Source organism: Protopterus annectens, chromosome 3.part1 (assembly GCF_019279795.1).
Source record: "Protopterus annectens isolate FY-2018-M chromosome 3.part1, PAN1.0, whole genome shotgun sequence".
In the NCBI taxonomy this organism is placed as follows: Eukaryota; Metazoa; Chordata; order Ceratodontiformes; family Protopteridae; genus Protopterus; species Protopterus annectens.
In genome coordinates, this window is record NC_056732.1 from 392,989,581 (window position 1) to 393,013,592 (window position 24,012).

The following is a 24,012-nucleotide window of genomic DNA, read 5'->3' on the forward strand; positions in this document are numbered from 1 at the left end:
GAGATGGGGTAGGCTATGGCTTTTGCAGCTTTTTGCAGATATTCTGCAGGTAGTAGATCAGCTGCGGTGGTGGTAGGTTTGAGTTTCAGAATAAGGGTACAGACAAGGGATGTAGGCACAGGTTTGAGATGAAATGAGGGAGGGAAGCTAGCAGTAGAGGAAGTCAGAGATGAGCTGTCAGGAGTTAGTTGATCAGCAAGAGACCGAATAGTCTCAGTAAAGAATGTGTTAAAGGTATTGGCAATTTGCTTTGGACTATCATGGTCAGAACCTAATGGGGTGGGTGTGACAGAACGACCTGGGTGTAAAAGTGTATTCATCCCTGCCCAGAACTTTTGTGGCTTGTTGGAGTTGAATGTTATAGTTTCTTTTGTCTGACAGAAGGGCTTTTTTGTATCATTTCTTTGCTGCTTAAATTTTAAATGATCCTCTGGGCTTTTAGTAGTATGCCACTTGGCCCAGACTTTATTTCTGAGGAGCATTTTTTGTTTGGTTGTTTTTGAGAGCCAGGGGGCAGGTGTATTCCTAGTTCTAATGGTCCTTTTTGGTGCATGGTAGAATAGAATACCTAAGAATGTAGTATTAAAGTAAATTACTGCTTCTTCTAGAGGCGAGTTTTTGAGGGGTGAACAGTTGTATGCTTTAAGCTCAGTTTGGAAGATGTCATGGTTAAAATGTTTGTTGCTCCTTATTGTCCTATAGGTGATTGGGCTAGGGATGTCAGTCTTAAATCTGATTATGGAGGTGAGTGCATGGCCGTTTATATCCTCAGGGAGAGTCCCTACTTTGTAAGGTTGGTGATGTCTATTTATCAGAATCCAGTCTAGGATACTTTCATTGTTATTGAGTTTATTGGTCCTTGTGGGGGAGCTAATAGTTTGAGTGAAACCATGTAGGTTAATATAAGTAGAAGGCTGTTCAGTAGTTGCATTAAGAGCCAGATGGTTGTCTAGCATCCACTGCTCAGTAGTGGAGAAGGCACTTTGGGTAGCTTATTTAGAGTGGGGCTAGAAGGGGAGGAGCAGATAATGGTAGAATCATTAGCATATTGGATGAGGCTGGAGTTTGGAATGGCTTGGTAGAAGTCATTAATGAATATATTGAATAGTATGGGGCCTAAAATGGAACCTTGGGGGACACCTGTGGGAGTATTAAGGAAGGGTAAAGTGGTTTTATTCCACTTGACTGCTTGTTGTCTGGTTGTGAGGTAGCTGGAGAACCCCTTGGTACAGGAAGGGGATAAGTTTGGTTTGGAGAGTTTATTAACAAGCAAGTTGTGAGAAATAGTGTCAAACACTTTGGAGAGGTCGAGGAGAAGGGTGGACATGAAATGGCCAGAATCGCAGGCTTTAATTGTTTCAAGGAGGGCAGTGGAGGTGCTATGACTGGGTCTAAATCCATGCTGTGTGTGTGTGGGGGGGTAAAATGCTGGTTGTTGATGGGATAGGGTAAGAGTCGGTGGATACATTTGTCAAGAAGCTTAGAAATAGGGGATAAGATAGCAATAGGGTGGAAGTTTGGAATGTCATTATTATTGCCTCCTTTATGTAGAGGAATAATAAAGGCTTTCTTCCAGAGGTGGGGGACCTGGCTTTCTGAGTTAGACGGATTAATTAGTATGCTGATAGGGAGAGCAATGACTTCTGCGGCTACTTTTAGGAAGTAGGAGGGAATTTCATCAGGGGCATTGGAACCAGGTTTTAATTTTAGGAGAAGTTTTTTTTTATGGTGGATATAGAGATGGGATTGATAGAGAAGGGCGGAGGTTGGGGGCAAGGGACGCTAGGGGAGGAAGGGATGGGTGCAGGCTGAGGAGGGAGTCACAGAGTTGTTGGTGAAGGATGATGTTAGCTTGCTTATGGACTCTATGAAGAAAGTTAAATTGGGTGGCTATGACAATATCAGAGGCATCTGGGTTAGGGCAAGGGTTTCCTTTTTTTCTCAGGTTGAGGAGAGATTATATTCCTTTCCAAACTAGTTTGGGATTGGCATTGTGGTTGGTTTGGAGAGTGGAGAAATAGGCTTTGTGGTCTGAGGTAATACGTTTTTTTACTTTATTTCATAGTGTTTTATATTCATTAAGGGTTATAGTGGTTTTATTTTTATGGTAACGTGTCCAGGCTTTGTCACGGAGTCACATAGTAGCCAAGGTGTTTTTGGATAACCAGGGTACAGGCTTACTTTTTGTACATTTTGTTTTTAGAGGGCCAAAGGAGTTGAGCAGGTTTGTGAAAGTAGAGTTAAAAAGTAGGAGACAGCATTATCTAGGGGAAGAGTCTTCAACGGGTTCCAGTTTGTGCTTTTTACTACATTTGAGAAGGTTTCAGAATTGAAGATTTTTAGGCAGTGAGTGGAAATATAGGTGTAAGTTAGTTGTATGAAAGAGGGGAGATGGTAGGCAAAAGTGGGGAAGTGGTCAGCTAGTGGGTCTGAGAGAATACCACTCAGAGTGAGGATTGGATACTAGAATCCAGTCTATTGTACTTCCAGTAATGGAGTTTGTGGAAGGCCTGGTAGTGGAATTGATTAGTTGCATAAAGTTATAGAAGTTAATATTGAATAAATTAGTGGGCGATTGGACTGTGGCCCAGTTTATGTTCACGTCCCCCAGGATTATGGTTTCAAGTAATGTTAGTGGAGACCCAAGACAGAATATGTTCAAGGGATGAGATATTTATTTATTTATTTGCAGTTGGTTTACCAGGATAGTCCATTGGGCCAAGATGAACCCGTTTTCAATGGAGTCCTGGGGAGAAAAGCTCCAGACATTTTAGGTTACAATAGGTTCTTAGACATGTTTAGACAATGTAAAAAATGTGAGTAGACAATACAGATAATAAACAAACAATTACAATTAATACAACAAGAATTAAAACTTATATGAGAGGCAGATTAAACAGGATTTTACAATTAAAAATAAGAAGTCATTACATATTAAGAGTCCTACACTTATGAGGTATAGTGTAGTATATTCTTGCAGATACTATAGTAATAATAATGTAAGAGTTAGGAGAAATGTTAGAGTGAAATCAAGGGTATAAGTAGGAGAAAGGAAAGGAAAGGAAATAAAAAGGAAATACCCAGTATTAGTTATGAGGGGTGGGAGCAAGAGCATTCCCACTGAGATAGAAGATGTGAGTGAAGAGATTTTTTGAAAATAAAATGGTTAGAGGTGATACGGATAGATGGAGGTAGAGATATTGTCTCCAGGGGGAATATAGAGGGAGAGAACAAATATGAGTTTATGCTGGTTTAGGTGGAGTAGGGCTGGTATCATTTCTGCCTTGCCAAATTTGGGAAAGGGTTTGGTATAGGGGGGTGTCTAAGAGGGATGCTGAGTAAAGGAGTGCTACACCACCTCCCTTCTTTTTGTGTTCTGTCATTCTTTAACATGCGGTAGTTGGAATGGGTTAGTTCAGAATCTTTTATGTGGGGCTTAAGCCAGGTTTCTGAGATGGAGAGAATATCAGGCTGGTTATGTAGAAGCCAGGTATGAAGGTTTGGAATTTTGTTACATAGGCTCTGAGTATTTAGAGCTGAAAAGAGGAGGGGTTTTGCCTGTTGCTTGGGGTTTGGGTGGATATCCCTGGACAGAAGGATAGAGATAAGATGATGGATGAGGTATTTGGTTTGTTTGGGTTGTAGTATACAGGTAGAGAGTTTTGTGGACATTAGACTAGTGTAGTTGGGAACAGTGTTTTTAGAGTTAGGTAGGAGTCTATAGGAGTAAAGCATTCTAGTGTTGAGGGGGTAGAGACTGGGAGATATAATGCAACAGTAAATGTGTACTTTGTAGAGGATGGGGCAGTGGTGTGAAATGGGGGAGTGGTTTGCATTAGTAGGTTGGGTGATATAGTTTAGGTAAGTTAAGGTAATTAGAAGTATTATTTGAGTAAGTAGGGATAGAAGCTTGAGAGTCATTATATTGGTTTTAGGATGGCAGTAAGGGGCGAGTTATGTTGGGAAGTTAGTTTATTTGATTAAGTGATTATGGTTTAGGTTAATTGTTTTGTAGTTTATCAGGATAAGTAGTGTTTGGCAGTAAACTCTGAAGGGTAGGGTTACTTTAATGGCTGAACTGTGGGAGGGGATTTTGGGGGAATGATGGGTAGTTTGGATTGGATAGTGGAAGTGGTGGGAGTTGTTAGCTAAACATAAGTGTAGAGGTACTGGGGTGGGTGGGATTTGAGGGCAGGGTAGGGGAGCAGAGTGAGCCCACAGGGCAAACAGAGTGGATAAAGCCAAGGGAAGGAAGAATCAAGGTCAATGAACAAAAAAAAATCAGTGGAGTGGAAGGTAAGTTCAGAGGAAAGTATGCAAGGGGGTAAGGAATGTTCTAGCAGTGGTATAGGGAAAGGATTAGAGTGTTTCAGAGAGGTAAAGATGGCACCACAGGAAGGAAGGGAAAGTTAAAGAGTCTGGGGGAGGGACAGGAAAGAAAAGAAAGCGAAAGAAACTGGAGGAGGGGTTGAAGAGAGAGTGGAGATGGATGTCACTGTGCCCTAGCTGGTTGGAACCAGTACTGACAGGGCCAGGTCAGCAGTGTGAAACAGCACTGAAAATAACAATCAGGAAGGAAGCATCTGTGAAAATCAGAGCTGAAGAGGTAAGAAGACAGCAAGCCAGAGTTTTTAATGTTGCAGATATAAATTTAAAAACAGAAGACAAAGGGTTCAGAAGATGTACTAGGGGTTAAATAACACTCTAGAATGTGGCTGGCAACATTAAACCTTCATATACTGGAACTATTGAGAGTTAAAATAACATTAAACTAAAAGCTATTGGTACTATTGTTAGTTAAAACAACAAAGAATATGGTAGACTGCTGGTGTTCTGCTCCCTCCTGGTGGCCAAAGTAAGTTACTACAGCCAGAAAAAATAACCTGCGTGTATGCTCACCTGCCATGTAGTAATACTTTAAATGATAAGGAGCAGTTTTCTTTTTACAAAGCAGACTTCTAAGAGGTCTATAATATATTGCGGCTGTAACCCCTGTTTTGACTTATTATGTAATATTAGGAAAAGAAAGCGAGTGATTCTGTCCACTCACACTGGGAAAGAAAACACAAAAACTCAGACTATGTCGCAACTTGCTGTGAGGAAAGTTTAGTTTGTTTTTGCTTTCTTGTATTTTATGTTGCTTTATTGTCATATTCTATTCTTTTATATTGTGATTTATTTTCTTTACACTGTATTTTACTTCTTGTGACAAAGGGAAATACTGCCAGCCCAGCTAGCTGGAATTTTGTAAATAATTCTATGTCATTTGTGAATATTAATATGATTTATACAGAAATGTAACAGAAGGAGAAACTACCAGCCCTACTATCTGGAATTTTGTGAATAAGTATATGTCATTCGAGAATATTAATATGAGTTATACAGAAGGAGATACTGCCAGCCCAGCTATCTGGAATTTTGTAAGTGGTTATGTATCATTTGTGAATGCCAGCATGCTTCATGTAAGATGCTTATGCTACAACTGTGTTAGAACTGATGTTTTGTACTGAGCTAAAATGCAACCACAGCATGCCCTGCTGGCTTAGAATATAATATATATATATATATATATATATATATATATATATAAACTATTGCAATTGTGTAAATGTATATGCTTTAACAGTGGAAACTAGAACATACAGGGTTAACTTGCAAAACTTCAAGAAAATAGTTGAAATTAAATTGTTTTATGATTGTGCTGTAAAAGTTATATTTCAGTTTCAGTCAACAGAAGACAGGATGTCTACACTAGGGGACTCTCTGTGTTGTTTTTTAAGTGTTTGTTTTATGTCTTCTACCAGGTGCAAACATCTGAAGGCTATGCATTTTCACAGAGAGATGTTAAATGTGGGTAGTTTCTGACAATGGGGGTTTAGCTTAGGAAGTAAAGTCAGGTGACAAAAACTGATGTCATCCAAGCAAACCCAGCAGTAATATTTGATATTAATTTAAGAACTATGAGAGAGAGAAATGGGTCTTTTTGAAATTGTCTTTGACCGGACAACATCCACTCATCACCACTTCTGCCTGCTTGTTGTTCTCTATTAAGTTTTTAGGGCATAGTAACTCTTTTAGATTCAGATAGGACTATAGTAAAGTATAGCTTAGATGTTTTCTTTATTTATTTGGGACTCTACTGCAATATTGTTTTAAATATTTCCTGTGATTTTGAATGCTGATTTGACTAAGTATTGTCTTGTTCTTTTATTATTTATTATTAAATATTTAAACCTTTCAGTTGTGGCTGGTCTGTTTAGAGATACTTAAGCTTTTTGCATACTTGCATATCTGTTTGGTGACACTGTACAGGCCACTCCTAATAGATTTGCTCTTGGTCAGACTACGATTTGGATTAATAATATTACACAGTAGGATTGGCACCCTTTGTTAAGGGCCTTAAAGTAGCTGATAAAGAGTAGCTGGTGGCAGTTGGAACTACCTTATAGTCTGGGCAGAAGGGAGCATAGCTAATAAACCTGTTATCAGCCTTTCCCAGGAGTATGCGTGCGTGTTTGCATATAAATCAAATCTCAAAGAGCGCATGGGTGTGTGTGTGTGTGTGTGTGTGTGTGTGTGTGTGTGTGTGTGTGTGTGTGTGTGTGTGTGTGTGTGTGTATGGGTGTGTGAGCTACCTGGGCAGGGACACAAAGCACTGGTTGTACAGAGAGGGTACTGGAGATCTTGGTTTGGCCACTCAGCTGAGATCTCAAGCCTATAGCTGTGCCAGTGGGAAGTCTTGTTGGGGATCTGGAGAAAGAGGGAGAAACCATCCCCAGACCTCTGTATGCTCTTAAGGGAAACTGCACTTTACTGTGTGTGTACTTGTCATCCTCCCAGTGTGTATGTTTCCCACTGTTGCCAGTGGTAAGGATTGAGGCTCCTTGATTACTGGGCCAGCGCTGGGGCATCACACTTTGTATTCTATTATTAATTCCATATTTAAACTAGGAAAGAGACCACAACAGTGTCTGTTGTGAATGACACAGAAATTAAAATTTTCCCTCCCCTGGTGCTGTTGTGTTTTTAAACGCGACTGTCTCTCTAGTCACCTGCCCCTTATGTTAATGTGCGCACATATCTTCTTCCCTCTTCTCTTACATCGGCTATTGTGATTAAACACAAAAATCATCATTTTATGAAATCACTCTCTTCAGCTGTTGAAATTTATTGGCCATCCCACTGTATTCCATAGATCCAGAATACAAAGTGCCCACCCCTTCCACTATAGCTTGCTCTTTTAAAATTAGTGCTCTCCACTTACCTAAGGTTTTATTCAGTCCTTCTTTCATGTCTAATTGGTTTGTGCACAGCAGCTCTTGAGATATTCAACCATTTTCTATCTTACCTTTAAACTCTGCAACATCCACTCAAAGACCCCCAATTATGGAAGAGTCCACATTTCTGCCTCTCAGTACTCCTCTTGGGATTAGTGCTTCTGATCTGCTCCTGGAGAGAGAGAGCACATAGGAACATTTTCCTGGGGATTGCTGATCACCAGAAAGTCTAATAACTGCTTCACATGCTCCAGTTTGGAATTTGTGCTTATATTTTGCTCCTGGTGCGAGAAGGAGCAGAGTGCATAGATTCCTGACTTTTTTGGTTTGGAAGTGAGTGTCTGTGCTTTATCTTCCTGATTGGTCTCATTGTTATTCAAGGCATCTACCAGGAAATGGATACAAGCCTATAGTCCCTTGCATTATCTGGGGCAAGACTGTGGATCACCAAACAGGCTGTGGCCTGCTTCTCAGCTTGGGACTGGTCCTAATATGTTTTTTTCTGGTGAGAGAAGAAGCAAAGGAGCATTGTATCCCAGCAGAGTGAAGGTATGGTGAGACCAGCACTAGTAGTAGTCAAGCGGTAGTTATTCAGGCGATGCCCCTCTTTTCATCATTCCTGACAAGCTTTTTCTTTTCAGTAAGTATTGCTTGACCTGCTTATAACTTCAGCATATCTGCCTAAATAGTGTATCCATAAATCATCTGGCTCTAATTAGTTCCACTCAAGTGTTTTGCAGTGCCCTGAATAGCCACAGACACCTTGAGTTGACATTTTTCCAGTAAAATCACCATTGAAATTTCACCAATACCTAGTTGAACATAGGATAACTAGTTTGCAGTGACAAGCACTGCTCTGAGAGTTGCAAACTGGATACTCCTGACATTACTTTATATTCTCACTCCAACTGTCTAATCAATAAAAAATGGTATGTTGCCACAGATATGAACTTTCCCACTATCTCTCTTACCAGCTTGATGGATATGGGCATCCTGAGGCAATGTAGAAATTGCCTCATGTTTACAGAAAAAACAGTTAATTCTCAAACAAACTGATATGGTATGTGAGAGATGTATTTACACAATGTCATGGGTTGGGAGGGTGGCCTAATGGTTATGGTGTTTGTCTTACAAACACAAGGTGCAGGGTTCAAGTCTCCCAAGAGATAATTGGCTAGGCTTAAAATGGCTCGCAAGGGCAGTTAGTCTAGTACTAACCTATGAACCTATAAAAAAAAAAAAAAAAAAAAATATGATACATTGGAGGCAAAGCTCTCACATAAAAGCACTCCTAATGTCAATATGGTTGTTAGTAGTACACATGCTCCACCCATCACACATAATTCAAAGCCAACACAGAGACCAACATATGCTGAAGCACATACCCTATCTAAACTCTAAAGACCTCCTAGATGGAGTACACAAACACCCTCAGCAAACCAAAACACACTCTTTCAAAACACTATCAACACATACAGCCACAACTCATGGAGCCTCTACTTCTAAGCCATAAGGCAAGCCATCACACATCAGTCGCCCTGATAGACAGGGGTCCAGGGAAGTAAATACTGTGGGAGGAAATAGCCAGGGAATTGTTATGGCCAGGCTTGTATAGGCCCTAGGGCCGATAGCCTAGTACCAACCTATGAACAATTCAGCATTTTAGTCATTGGAGACCGTATTGTGAGACACACTGATGTCCATCTCACCAGGCTGACTAAGGAGAAAATCTTGGTCAGTTGCTTATCGGGGCCAGGATCCACCACATTACTCATGCATTCAGGTCATTGAACCACAAGTACCAGTATGGCTTAGTCATATTCTGTGTGGGTGTAAATGACCTGAGACTTACCTCATTAGACTATATGAAGACAGACATTGTGGCACTCTCAGAATGTGTGTCCCAGGCTGGTATGAGCTTAGATTTGAGCAGCATTTTACCTTCTCCAAGGATGATGCCACAATATGAACAAAGGTTGACAGACTAATAATTGGATTGATTCCTGGTGTCATTTTAAGGGGGTGCAATATTTGTCAGCATGGAAGTAGATGATCAACAGACCTCACTGCTTCACCAGAGATGGTCTGCACCTCCCCCCTCTAGGCTTTTGAATATTAGCTAAAAAATCGTCCTCCCACATAGTACCTTTTTAAAGCAATACCAAACTGCTTGGAGTCTAAATAAAAAAATGTACTCCCTAGAAGCTCTCTTCACACTAGATAATGCTGACATTTGTGTGGTCACTGAGACATGGTTTAAAGCCACAGAGAGCACAACGACAGTGCAAGGTTATAATGCCTTTCCACACATTTAGACCAGCTAGTACACAGACAGGGGCCTAAAGGTGGAGGTGTCCCGACTGATTGATTGATTGATTTTCCATTTGTTTACCGAGGATGTCAAATAAATATACCTCAAGGCTGGTCAAAGCAGACAATGCACTTGAGAACTTCTCTATATTCAAATCACCATAGACAAAATCCAATACCACTTCCTTGCATGCTATAAATACCCCCTATGACCCAGGAAATCCATACCATGTATTTAAACTTATTGGAAACACTCACCATCCAACTCAATACCATATTCATGGGCAACTTTAATTACACAACTATTAACTGGGAATCATATATGACACCAGTCATATAGGCACACAGATTCCTAGATTTTGTAAACATTTTATTTATTTATTTATTTATTTAAATTTGTTGACCGGGAGTGTCCAACTGGATGTGGGTCCATTTTCAACGGAGGCCCGGGGAGAAAAGCTCCACAGTAAAATAAACAGACAGTAGTTACATTGGATTACATAGCGATTAACAATTTAACATAGAAATTCCTTACAACATATTTACAGATGAAGAACATAGTACATCAGTAGACAACTAGAATCTTTATCTGTGAAGTACATAACAGGCATTAACAAATGTAACAATGAGAAGTTCCTGCTGTATAATAAGTACTAGGCTTATGAGCATCTGAGCTTGCTATAATCAAGGTAGTTAGTGGAGGTGAAAAAAAGGTAGTAGTTGGATGGGGTGGATGATATTAGAGTGGGAGTTGCAAGGGCATAGCCAGCATGTTTTTAGGTGCGCTTTTAATAAAGTTTTGAAGTTGGTGCATGATGGTACGGAGGTAATTGTGGGTGGGAGTGAGTTCCATAATTTGGCTATGGCGCAAGAGAATAGTGCTTCACCAGCAGAGTTATTGGCTTTAGTGATCTGCAAGTGATTTTTGCTGCTGGATCTTAGTGGTCTGGTGGTGCGATAGGGTTGGAGTAGATTCTGGAGGGATGGGACATTTAGTGGATGGTTTACTAGTTTGTGGGCGAGTGAGAGTTGATACCACTGAAGGAGGTGAGGGAGTTCAAGCCAGCCCAGTTCAGCAAGTGAGAGACAGTGGTGATTACGGTAGGATGCCCCTGTGGCGAATTTGGCGATTTTGTTGTAGCAGGTCTCTAGCTTGTTTAGATCACATTGCCTTAGGTTGGTATATACTGGAGAGGCATAAAGTAGGGTGGAGATAAGGTGGGAATTTGCTATTGAAATCTTTGCTGCTTTGGAGAGAAATTGTTTATTTCTGTATAATGCTCCTAGTTTTTTGTGGACTTTTTTTATGGTCATGGATATGTGAATGTCAAATTTTAGTTTATTGTCTATTTCCACTCCTAGCAATTTGGTGTGTTCAGTTGGGTATATAGTGGTGTTGTCTTTTGCTGTGATGTTAAAGTGAGAGTTGTTTTGAGTATGTTTGGTGGGTTGGAAGATGAGTAGTTTAGTTTTGTTTGGGTTGAGTATTAATTGGGCATCGGATAACCATGTTTCAACAGAGGAAAAAGCTTCCTGTGTGACTTTTTGCAGTTTGGGTAGGGACTGGGCTGAGCAGATGATGGTTGAGTCATCTGCATATTGGATGAGTGTGCCATGTTTGGTGGCAGAGGCTAGATTATTGGTGTAAAAGTAGGGGTCCAAGGATGGATCCTTGGGGAACCCCTATGGAGACAGGTAGTTGGGGAGATATGTCATTCTGCCATACAACGGATTGTTGGCGGTCAGACAGGTAACTCTGAAACCAGTTGGTGACTGATTGTGAGAAGGATAGGTTATTGAGGACAGAGATAAGTTGTTTGTGTGGGACCATGTCAAATGCTTTAGATAGTTCTAGGAAAGTAGCAGAGGAGAGATAGCCATTGTTTTTTATGCTGAAGGATAGTGTTAGTAAAGGAGTGTAAGGCAATGGTGGTGCTATGGTTTGGTCGGAAACCATGCTGAGTACTGGAAAGGAGGTTGTTAGTAAGGAGGCAGTGTGAGACCTGAGAGTGTATGCATCTCTCTAGTATTTTGGAGAGTGGAGAGAGAATAGCTATGGGGTGGTAATTGGTTAGTTCTGCAGAGGGTCCGCCTTTGTGGAGGGGAATTATATGTGAGACTTTCCACAATGTGGGAACGTAATTTTCTGACAGAGATCGGTTAATCAAGATGGATACTGGGTAGGTCAGAGCATCAGCTGCAATTTGTAGGTATTCACTTGGGAGGTTGTCTGCTGCTAATTTGGTGGGTTTAAGTTTAGTTAAGAGTTTTTTATGTTGGAGGTAGGTACAGGAGAAAAAGAGAAGGCAGTGGGGAGATTACTAGTTGAAGGTGTGGGTTGGAGGGGAGGGGGGTTGTGTTGTTTACCTAGTGATAGTATGGTTTGGGTGAAGTGTGTGTTGAATGGGGTAGCAATATTTTGTGAGGAGTGAGGGATGTTAGGAGGAGGGGTACTGACTTTACCTGGGTGGAGGATGGAGTTTATGGTGGACCAAAATTGTTTGGGGCTGTGTTGTGAGGAGTCTAGGGCAGATTGGTAGTATTGGAATTTGTCCCATTTTATTAGCTTTTTGACTCTATTGCGTAGTTCTAGGAATTTCTGTCTAGCTGCAGGGGGTTTGGTTTTGTGCCAGTGCTCCCAGGCTTTATCCCTGTTTTTCATTTCTGACTTAGTGGTTTTCTGTAGCCATGGGGAGGGTTGTGCTTTGGTTCTGGAAAATCTTATGGGGCATGGTAATTAAGGATGTTCAGGAAGGCAGTATTAAAAAATTCAACTGCGTCATCTAGACTGAGGTACTTTAGAGCATGCCAGTTACATTCTTTGAGGGATGAGATGAATGTGAGTGGGTTAAAGTTTATTTTTTACGATTTGTGATAGATGACAGGTTTAGCTTGGTACAGGTATTTTTGAGTAGGAATGTTGGGGAGTGATCACTGAGGCTATCTGATAAGCAGCCTGTTATATATGACTGGGGGTTCTTACTGACTAGTATCCAACCCAGGGTAGTGTGCTTGCTGGAGTTTTTATTTATCCTTGTTGCTGACTGGACTAGTTGGGTGAAGCCATGAAGGTGTACATGATGGGTTGGATTGTTGCCAGGACAGGATTGCCAGTCAATATTGAAATCACCTAAGATGATAGTTTCTTGGGGGAGATGGTGGGTAGACCAGCTGAGGAGGTTTTCTAGTGGAGGGATGTTTTGGCCAGATGGGAAGTAGCATCCAATTATGTTGATGGATTTGTTTTGGTTAATTTTGAGGTTGGTATATATTATTTCTTCATTGCCTATTTGTGGAGCTGATGATTTTAAGATCTGGATGTTTAGATGCTGTTTAAATATTATAGCTACACCACCTCCTTTTTTGTTTAGCTGGTCTGCTCTTAGTATGCCGTAACCTGTAGGGAGTATTTGCTCACTGGTAATGTGAGGTTTTAGCCAGGTTTCTGTCAGGATGACTATATCTGGGGAGTATAAGTCTATGGTGGCATGGAGTTCATGGACTTTGTTGGATATACTTCTAATATTTAGGCATAGTAGAAGGAAGTCACGGCTTTCTATTGGCTGTAATATGGGAGAAGTTGTGGTTTCTAGTCTGATTATGAGGATTGGGGTTGGAGATGGTAGGGCCAGGGTTGGGGTGGATGTCTCCACTTAGGGCTAGTTTTGATATGCATGAGATTATTAGTTTTCTCAGTTTTTGAATGTGTTTGTTTATAAGGGAAACTTTATGATTGTGCTCTGTGGGTAATAGGTATGGTGGGAGGGTTACTATGTTAAGTTGTAGGGATGCTTTACATTTGAGTAATATAGTTGTTAGAATATGTGGGGGGTGCATAGGGATGGTTCTTGAGCTGGTGGGAGGGGAGCTGAGTGTGGGTGAGACATGGGTGGTGGTGTGAGTAGTAGTACAGTGGTAGTGGTTGAGTGGGGGAATGATGGAGCTTTGGTAGGATGTAAGATATGCAAGGAGAGTGCATGTAGTGAGCAAAGGAAAGGTATGCTTGTACATGTCAGTTGAGGAGGTGTGATAGTAGAGGGAATATGGAGGAGGTAGTGTTGGGTTAGCGCTGTGGTTGGCTATTGGAAATATGGGAGGGGTTTGAGTGCAATAAAGGTGGGACCACTGGGGGTGGGAGGGAATAGGGAGCAGGGTGGGGAGCGAAGCGGGTAGAGACCCTGTTAGGTTCTTGTATGAGGGGCTGGAAACAATCACAAAGCAAGACAAGTATGTGTTAAGAAACAATCACAATTGACCAAGGACTGCTCTGAAACTAAGTCTTTTCTTAATTTCTCAGGTGGAAAAACAGGATAACCTTGTATCAGTAGGCTACTGTGGTCATAGTTTAAATTAACAAACACACAGTATTGATCAGTTATGGATACTATTTGCTAACAGAAGGGAATAAGAGAAAGTGGAAGATGTGTGTGGTAGACTCCCTGGACCAGACTGTCAATATACCAACAAGTGGTGCAACCACACTGGATCTGGTCCTCACTAATATGGGATTGTGCTGCACACTCCCTAGTGTAATGTCTTCTCTGGTAAGGTCAGACCACAAAATGGTCTCCTTTGAGGTAAAAATAAATCCTGGAACCCCAGGTAACCCTGGAATATTCGGGAATTACTCTAATGCTAACTTTTTTCTGTTTAGTGATAACCTGGCAAAACTGTAGGCCCCCATAAACCCTAGTAACTCTGCTACCTATGCAGAACTGTTCAGTGAAACCCTTTACAAACATATTAATAGCTGCATAGAAGGATCTGTACCCAACCAGTAAGTAGTACAAAACTAACTCAAAAAGAAGCCATCCTGGTGTAATCACAATGTCAATAGGCTGTATAACAGAAAATCATGGCAAAATTTAGGAGGTGCAGCACCCCGCAGGATAAAAGCACTCAAACTAAACAAACTCAGAGGAAAAATAAAGTCTATCAAAGCCAAATTTGAGGTACATTTTGCCTCCCAGGTCAAGGACAAGCACGGATTGCACACCAACTCAGAGTTTCTTCTTTCTTCTCTAAATGCCCATCACATTTCCATTTGTGTCTTTATTACTACACAAAATATAAGATCTAAACTTACTCTGGGAATTTAAGGCTCGGCTTAAGATCCTCACAGATCACACTTTACAAATGTCGACGCGTGTGCCAATAAACAACCTCAGAACATGCAAAACTTAACATAACCTATAAAAATAATTAAAAAAAAAAATGTTTTTGCAGGGGGCGAGCCTCCTGGCACCACCTATTAATTATATGTACTAGCTCACGAGATCACACAAAACAGAAAAGGACTTATCTCCCTAGCCTGAGAATTTTGCAGTCTCCCTAGCCTGAGAATTTTGCAGTCTCACACCTGGCAATCATCTGTTTAGTCAATCAAATTTTGTCTGCTAAATAGATGTCTATTGATATGTGCGTGTGTGTGTGTGTGTGTGTGTGTGTGTGTGTGTGTGTGTGTGTGTGTGTGTGTGTGTGTGTGTGTGTGTGTGTGCCTTTTTGTTACAAACCAGTCCTTGATAGTTTGTTTCTATCACTTTTTGTGTACTTTATATACTTTTGTATATTTTCCAGGATGAACCTGATAATAGTAAAAATATGGCTTTAGGTGATTCAGTCATGCTGACTAATGTCATCAAATGAGCATGGATATTTGCCAGTAATAGGCGAGTTGAGGACCTGGCCTACTCCACCCTATGCCAAGGACCCATGCAAATGGTGGGAGGGGTGCATGTGTCCCTATTCGCTATTGTGTGTTAGCCATAAAACACAGCAGCCTTTGGTCAATAAGTTACTGACCAGCTGGTGTCCATTTGCCCAGCTTTGATTACCTGAGACAAAAGCCAATAACCTGCCAAATATGAACTAAGAATTGCTACACTTAATATAGATTCGGGAGGCAGCTTGAAAGTGGGTGACATGATGGTATGAAGGAGGCTGGAAATCCTAAGTATCCAGAAGACAAAGTGGAAGGGCAGTGCAGCAAAGCCAGCTGGCTTGAGACCCATAGTCTATTCTAGTTTTTTCTTCAGGAGGAGGACAGGGTAGAAATGTTGTGGGGACTTGGTGAGTGAGAGACTTCAGAAGGCAGTGTTGATGTCATCAGAATTAGTGACAGACTCATGGAAATCTGAATCCAGTCTAACGATAGGGCAGTATTCATAATCTCAGCCTATGCCCCACAGCAGGGTTGTGATAGTGAGGAAATACGTGCATTCACACAGCAGTTGCGGGACCCACTACATAAAGCAGGATAACATGAATTGGTGTTGATAATGGGTGACCTAAAAGGACACATCAGGACAGATAGAACAGGATATGAGGACTGCCTGGGACCACATGGATGGGGCAACAGGAATAAAAAATGAGACACCATTGTATATCACTGATAATTACCAATCACAGTTCATAGGGTCTATATTACATAGTCGAAGTTCCATAACTTCGACTACCATATGTACGAATACATATGTCCGAAGTTATGGAACTTCAACTACATATAAAAACATAAAAACAAAACATAAGAGAAAATAAAAGGGTATATGCAGGGGGGCAATTTCCTTTACTGCACTATAGCGAGACCTCTGAGTTGGTATATTTAAAGAGCGGGGGGTGTGGGGGGCTTTTCTCACCTCTTCTCCATCTCACTGCTTGCAGCCTCGTTCTGACTTTTTACAGTTTCTGTCCAATTTACTTCACCCGTTCTCTTCTCTGTTGAAGTTTGAATGTTGGAATGTCATAGATACTTCATCTACCATTTTCTTGCAAACAGTTTACAGTATTTTTCAAACACTTACTGTTTTAAACTGTTCTCTGCCCACAGCTCTGTTTTTAGTTGCTCACATAACTGTCTCCATTACGGACTCACCCTATTCATGTATTAGTATATTATGTGCACTTTGTACTGCCTTTTATTCCATAACCTTCCTGGAAATGGCAGGGTTATGCTGTTTGGTTAAGCAGATTTTATGCTGATGAAGTGTCAAGAGATTTACAAAACATATTTAACAGGACTGATATAAGGACCTACTACTTGGAAGTTAAAAATTGGATAAGTAATAGATGGAGTACAGAAGTGGGGGACTTATCAAGTTATCAAGGTGCAAGGTAAGGAAAGGAAAGAGCGCAGAGAGGATGGACGGGAAAGCAGTCACATTTGAATTTACAGTTTTACAAAATGTCCTTGCTTGATGGTGGTCTTTAATGTTCACACCATATTAAGAGATGCAATCAAAGCCCGGATACCAGATTGAATAAAAAAAAATCGTGTTTCCTTAAAGTCTGTTTCTCATTTTCCAAACCTTCTCTGTTTTACAATTGATTTAATTTCAAGTTACACACCTGATTGTTAACCAGTTGTTAAAACTGCAAGTGAGTTTGCAAATAGTGGTGACTAAGATAGTTGATTTTATTTATTGTTAGTATTTACTTATTTTTCTATGCAACCACACCTACAAAATGACATCACAGTAAATATCAGGCAATTATTTACATACAATTACAGTGCATTCTGGGTAGCTTTTTACATACATTTTGATTGCACTGCTATATAATTGTGTGTTGACTTCCAGTGTAGTGTGTTACACCCTCTAGTCTCATGTAAGCCTTGAGGGTATGTTACACCCTCAAGACTTAGACGAGACTAGAAAGTGCCCATCCAAATAGTTCAGTTAGCTAAACTATGAATGTGTACAAGAATGATGCTCCAAATTGCAGCACCCATCTCAGTAGAGCCAAGAGAAAATGTGTGACTTTGGAACATAATAGCATTATATTGTTTGTTTGGAGAGAGTACAAACAGGTATGAGTGAAGAATTTGATAGTCAGAAAGGGGAAGGAAGTAGAACTAAACATTTTGTAGAAGGTGTTGACCAAGGGAAAGGTGCTTTATTCACTGCAAGGTTTAGTTGTCGGACATGAGAGGGGAGTACTGTGGTAGGTATACGATTAGCCAGTTCGATGAAGAGGCATAGTTTAACTGTTTTCTGGAATGATGCAGTGTTATGAGGGGTTTCTGAGTGTGACAGAAAGGAATATTCAAGGAAGAGCAAGAGGGTGCAGTCTGCAAAATATTGTCAAGAGTGAGGAGGCATTAGGCAATTTATAAATGTATATGATATGATGTTAGTGGTTAGTTCTAAATATTTATTAGAAGCATGAAACAGCCTAAGTGGATCCATAGGTGTTTGTAGCGGTCTTCTCAGGTGATAATTTCGCTCAATGGTTTCCTTATTCAGGAGTCTACTACAGATTTCTCGGTAATAAATAAAGTTTGTTAGAATTCCTAATTAGTCTGTTGCAGTGGAACATTCTGTATAGTTCATGGAACTGCTGCTGTAGGGAGGGTTAAATGTAATCAGCAGTTTGACCTTCTTTAAAAAAAGAAGAAGCCATCAGCTTAAAATATAATGCTTAGAGTTGGGAAATCTGAGGAGAGGCAAAAGCAAGAGAGAGAGAGTTAAAAGGAAGGAGTTGAATCCAAACCTTGTGAGGGTATTCCAAATAAAAGGTGGAGCGAGTAAAGTCTAAAAAAACAAAATGGACTGAGATTAGGCAGCTGCAGAAATAGTCTTTGAACTAGTTGACATAAATGAGGCAGAAAACAAGCGTTTCCAATTTTATAAATAGAAGAGTGTGGCCCATGAGATCACAAGTTATAGAGATGTGCAGGATTAATGGGGCACTGTGGCTGTGAATTGGAAAGTTAAGGGGGCACTGCGGCTGTGAATTGGAAAGTTAAGGGGGCACTGCGGCTGTGAATTGGAAAGTTAAGGGGGCACTGCGGCTGTGAACTGGAAAGTTAAGGGGGCAGTGCGGCTGTGAACTGGAAAGTTAAGGGGCACTGCGGCTGTGAATTGGAAAGTTAAGGGGGCACTGCAGCTGTGAATTGGAAAGTTAAGGGGGCACTGCAGCTGTGAATTGGAAAGTTAAGGGGGCACTGCGGCTGTGAATTGGAAAGTTAAGGGGGCACTGCGGCTGTGAACTGGAAAGTTAAGGGGCACTGCAGCTGTGAATTGGAAAGTTAAGGGGGCACTGCGGCTGTGAATTGGAAAGTTAAGGGAGCACTGCGGCTGTGAATTGGAAAGTTAAGGGGGCACTGCGGCTGTGAACTGGAAAGTTAAGGGGGCACTGCGGCTGTGAATTGGAAAGTTAAGGGGCACTGCGGCTGTGAATTGGAAAGTTAAGGGGGCACTGCGGCTGTGAATTGGAAAGTTAAGGGGGCACTGTGGCTGTGAACTGGAAAGTTAAGGGAGCACTGCGGCTGTGAATTGGAAAGTTAAGGGGGCACTGCGGCTGTGAACTGGAAAGTTAAGGGGCACTGCGGCTGTGAACTGGAAAGTTAAGGGGCACTGCGGCTGTGAATTGGAAAGTTAAGGGGGCACTGCGGCTGTGAATTGGAAAGTTAAGGGGGCACTGCGGCTGTGAATTGGAAAGTTAAGGGGGCACTGCGGCTGTGAATTGGAAAGTTAAGGGGGCACTGCGGCTGTGAATTGGAAAGTTAAGGGGCACTGCGGCTGTGACTTGGAAAGTTAAGGGGGCACTGCGGCTGTGAATTGGAAAGTTAAGGGGCACTGCGGCTGTGAATTTGAAAGTTAAGGGGGCATTGCAGCTGTGAACTGGAAAGTTAAGGGGCACTGCGGTTGTGAACTGGAAAGTTAAGGGGGCACTGCGGCTGTGAATTGGAAAGTTAAGGGGCACTGCAGCTGTGAATTGGAAAGTTAAGGGGGCACTGCGGCTGTGAACTGGAAAGTTAAGGGAGCACTGCAGTTGTGAACTGGAAAGTTAAGGGGGCACTACGGCTGTGAATTGGAAAGTTAAGGAGGCACTGGGGCTGTGAATTGTAAAATTAAGGGAGCACTGTGGTTTTGATCTGGAAAGTTAAGGGGGCACTGCGGCTGTGAATTGGAAAATTAAGGGGGCACTGCAGCTGTCAATTGGAAAGTTAAGGGGGCACTGCAGCTGTGAATTGGAAAGTTACGGGGCACTGCAGCTGTGAATTGGAAAGTTAAGGGGGCACTGCAGCTGTGAATTGGAAAGTTAAGGGGGCACTGCGGCTGTGAATTGGAAAGGGTGTAAATGATTCAGGGGGCACTGCGGCTGTGAATTGGAAAGGGTGTAAATGATTAAGGGGCACTGTGGCTGTGAATTGGAAAGTTAAGGGGCACTGCAGCTGTGAATTGGAGAGGGTGTAAATGAAACTGAGAAGGGTGAGAAGCTAGATGAATGCATGAGAATGATTTCTGGTTTTGGTGATGCAAGAGCAAGACTGAAACAAAGAGAAAAAGCAGGGAGAAAAGTGAAAAGAATTTGTATTGATAGGGATGGTGTTTGGGAGGCATCCATATACAACCAGGAGTTGAAAGGGGTAAGACAGATCGTGATCGGAACAATGGTATGGCAATAAGATGGCACACTGTATGAAAAGACTATGGGCCTCAGTGGTTTGCAGATGCGGGTAGAGCATGAGTTGGTAAGCAAAGATAGAAGAAGAAAGACTGGTATTTCCTATTATTTATTTTATTTATTGTATTTGCTTTTTGTTTACCATGAAAGTCTACTGGGCCTAATAGAACCCATTTTTAGTGGAGGCCCAGGGAGAAAATCTCCATAGTATAGAAATTAATTGTTAAAAATTACAAAGATCTTTTTCTACAGAAAAATAAAAAACAATTACAAAAGTATGTATGTACAATTGTTCGGAGAACCATTGCAGAAGTGTACAGTGTTAAACAAACAGCAAAGGATTAAGTATCTAAATAGCTTACAGGATCTATCAGCTGTCTCTGTAGTGTTACTGTCTTATCAAAAATAGTGAGGACAAGAACATTTGGGAATTACACAGTTTTCTAGGGGACTTGGTACATTTCCAGCAAGAAGAGAGGGGATTAGGAAGGGAAGTTTGAAACGAGAGAGATTTTGAATAGTTCTAATAGGTAAAGGTAAAGCATTCCAGCTCTTGCTTATTGAGAATGTGAGTAAAGAAGCTGGCTGGGTGGGAGATTAGGGTTTGTAAACCTGTAACAGCTTCTGATCCCCTTATCTAAGTGGCCTGCTTGGGAGGTAGTAATTAAATGTAGAGCTCAGTGCAGAACAGTCTTGGGGTTTCAAGACTATTTTGTGACCCATGGTTAAGTTGTAGGTAGGAGAGATAGTTAGGAAGCTCTAGCCATTTCAGTGATTTTAGGGCAATGCAGTGATGGATGGAGTATTTAGAGATGACTATGAATTTGGTGATTATAGCAAGTTTCAAGTTTGAGTTTAGCAGAGCTTTGGCTGTTGGTAAGTAGAGGGGCACTATATAGGAAAGAAGGTAGTAAGTATGTTGTGGCAAGGGTTATTCTTGTGGATGGGCTTAGAAAGAAATTGTGTCTGTAAAGGGCTCCAGGTCCAAGTTTAAAATGTGTTTTATGAATACTGTGTTGTATATAAAAATCAAATTTCATGTGTTCGTCAATAGTGGCTACAAGGAGCTTTGTGTGGCTAACGATCTCTATTAAAGATTTATTAAGAAAAAGATGAAGTCAGTCTTATTTAAGGGGGTTGTTTTTAAGGGTAGAAAAAGTATGATTTTGGTATATTTGGAGTTTAGGGCTAGATGGTTATGCATCCAGGATTCAGTAACAGAGAAGCTTATTTTGAGTTAGTGTAAGTAAGTCAGAGACAGAGTTGGCAGAGCAGAAGATGGTGGAGTTATCTGCATACTGAATGAATGATCCTTGAGAAAGAGATGATTTGAAATTGTTTATGAATATGCTAAAGAAGATGGGTCCAAGTATGGAATCTTGGGGAACACCAGTGATGGTGTTGAGGAAAGAGGAGATGGTGTTTTGCCATCTTACGGCCTGTTTTTCATTTAACTAACTGGAGAGCCAATTTAGACTAGGAAAGATACTGATATTAGAGAGTTTGGAAATGAGTAAAGGGCGAGAGACGTTGTCGAAGGCTTTGCATAGGTTCAGGAAGAGGGCAGAAATTATTTTGCCTGTGTCACGGCCTCTGTTTACAGTATCCATAAATGACAGAAGGGCAGTTGTATTACTATGGCCAGGTCTAAAACCATGTTGTGATCGTGAGAGAATATGGTTGTCTAGAAGGTATTGGAAAAGCTGAGAATTGATGCATTTTCCAAGATTTTGGATAAAGGAGACAGAATTGCAATGGGATGGAAATTAGTGATGTCAGTATTGTCGCTACCTTTATGGAAGGGGAGAATGAATAATGTTTTCCAGATTTTGGAAACATAGGACTCACGGATGGATCTGTTTATAAGAATGCGTATGGGGTAAGAGATACAGTCTGCAGGTTTTTTTTTAGGCATTCAGAGGGTAAATTATCGGAGTGTTGGACCAGGGTTTTAGTTTTAGTAGGAGACATTTTATGGTTGAGGTGGGGGTGGGTATTGAGGCTTTAGGGTAAAGGTAGAGGAGGGATGGGTATTGGCTTCTGATGAGAATAGGGAGTTGGAAGAGGAAGGGGGAAGAGTGGGTGAACTAAGTGTGGGAGTGTGGGAAGTGGAATGGTTAGTTTGAGACAATTGTCGGCAATAAAGTTGATAAAGAAGGTATTGAAAAGGGTGGCTATTTCTTCGGGATATTTTTCAGAGTGGGGACAGGGGTTGTTTCTTTTTATCTGCCACCAACAATACCCACTCAGAAGCCAGTCTAGGGTATTATATAGAGAACACAAAAGGGAATTATATGGAAGGACAGAGATGAAAACAGTAGTCTGCTTTCACTAAAATGTCTCCCAAGGATGACTATGTAAAAGTCAAAGACAAGTGCTTCCCTCACCTCCCACTTACAGATACCACATTATGATGAGAAAATGCAGGAAGTAGTGTTGAGAGAAGTTAGTTGCATAAAGATGACTTGCTGGAAAGGCTTTGAATACTCTTATCTACCATTTAAACATCAAGACAACCGAGACTGATGTCTGTTTTTATGTTTACCATGTAAGAGGACAACACTGTGAAGAAATTAGATATGAGGAGTATGTTTGAGGCCTTAACTGCCACAAGATGGTGTCTGAGAGATGTGAGGGGGAGGAGAGGTTTCCTTATATTTAACATTTGATGACCAGGAAACTCTGACCCAGACAGAGCCCATTTTCAGTGGAGGCCAAGGAGAAACACTCCAGACACATCTTTGGAATGTGGGAGGAAACCAGAGCACCCAGAGGAAATCCACTTGAACACAGGGAGGAGATGCAGACTACGCACAGAAGGCACCCCAGCAGAGAATCAAACTGAAGAACCTCTTGTTGTGAGGTGACAACGTTAACCACTCCACCACCCAATATTTTCTGTGATATGGGATACACCATAACTGCCATCCATGGATGTGCAATACATGGCTTACCTACCTTATCTGCCATACATGGCTTACCTATCTTACCTGCCATACATGGCTGTTTTATGAAACCAATATTCTTCTCATATTCCTTATCTAGTCTGATACCTTAACACACATATCACCCCTTACCCTTCCCCCCTCACCACAACTCTTTCTTTGTTCTACTTCTGCCAGTCCTAATGATCCCTTGTCTGTTAATTCTCTCACTCAGGTGTTAGTGCTCTCTGTACCCTGACCCTGCCTTCATAGCTGACCTCTTACTGTCTGTTAATTCTCTCACTCAGGTGTTAGTGCTCTCTGTACCCTGACCCTGCCTTCATAGCTGACCTCTTACTATCTGTTAATTCTCTCACTCAGGTGTTAGTGCTCTCTGTACCCTGACCCTGCCTTCATACCTGACCTCTTACTATCTGTTAATTCTCTGACTCAGGTGTTAGTGCTCTCTGTACCCTGACCCTGCCTTCATACCTGACCTCTTACTATCTGTTAATTCTCTGATTCAGGTGTTAGTGCTCTCTGTACCCTGACCCTGCCTTCATACCTGACCTCTTACTGTCTGTTACTTCTCTCACTCAGGTGTTAGTGCTCTCTGTACCCTGACCCTGCCTTCACACCTGACCTCTTACTATCTGTTAATTCTCTGACTCAGGTGTTAGTGCTCTCTGTACCCTGACCCTGCCTTCACACCTGACCTCTTACTATCTGTTAATTCTCTGACTCAGGTGTTAGTGCTCTCTGTACCCTGACCCTGCCTTCATAGCTGACCTCTTACTATCTGTTAATTCTCTGACTCAGGTGTTAGTGCTCTCTGTACCCTGACCCTGCCTTCATACCTGACCTCTTACTATCTGTTAATACTCTCACTCAGGTGTTAGTGCTCTCTGTACCCTGACCCTGCCTTCATACCTGACCTCTTACTATCTGTTAATTCTCTCACTCAGGTGTTAGTGCTCTCTGTACCCTGACCCTGCCTTCACACCTGACCTCTTACTATCTGTTAATTCTCTCACTCAGGTGTTAGTGCTCTCTGTACCCTGACCCTGCCTTCATAGCTGACCTCGTTACTATAT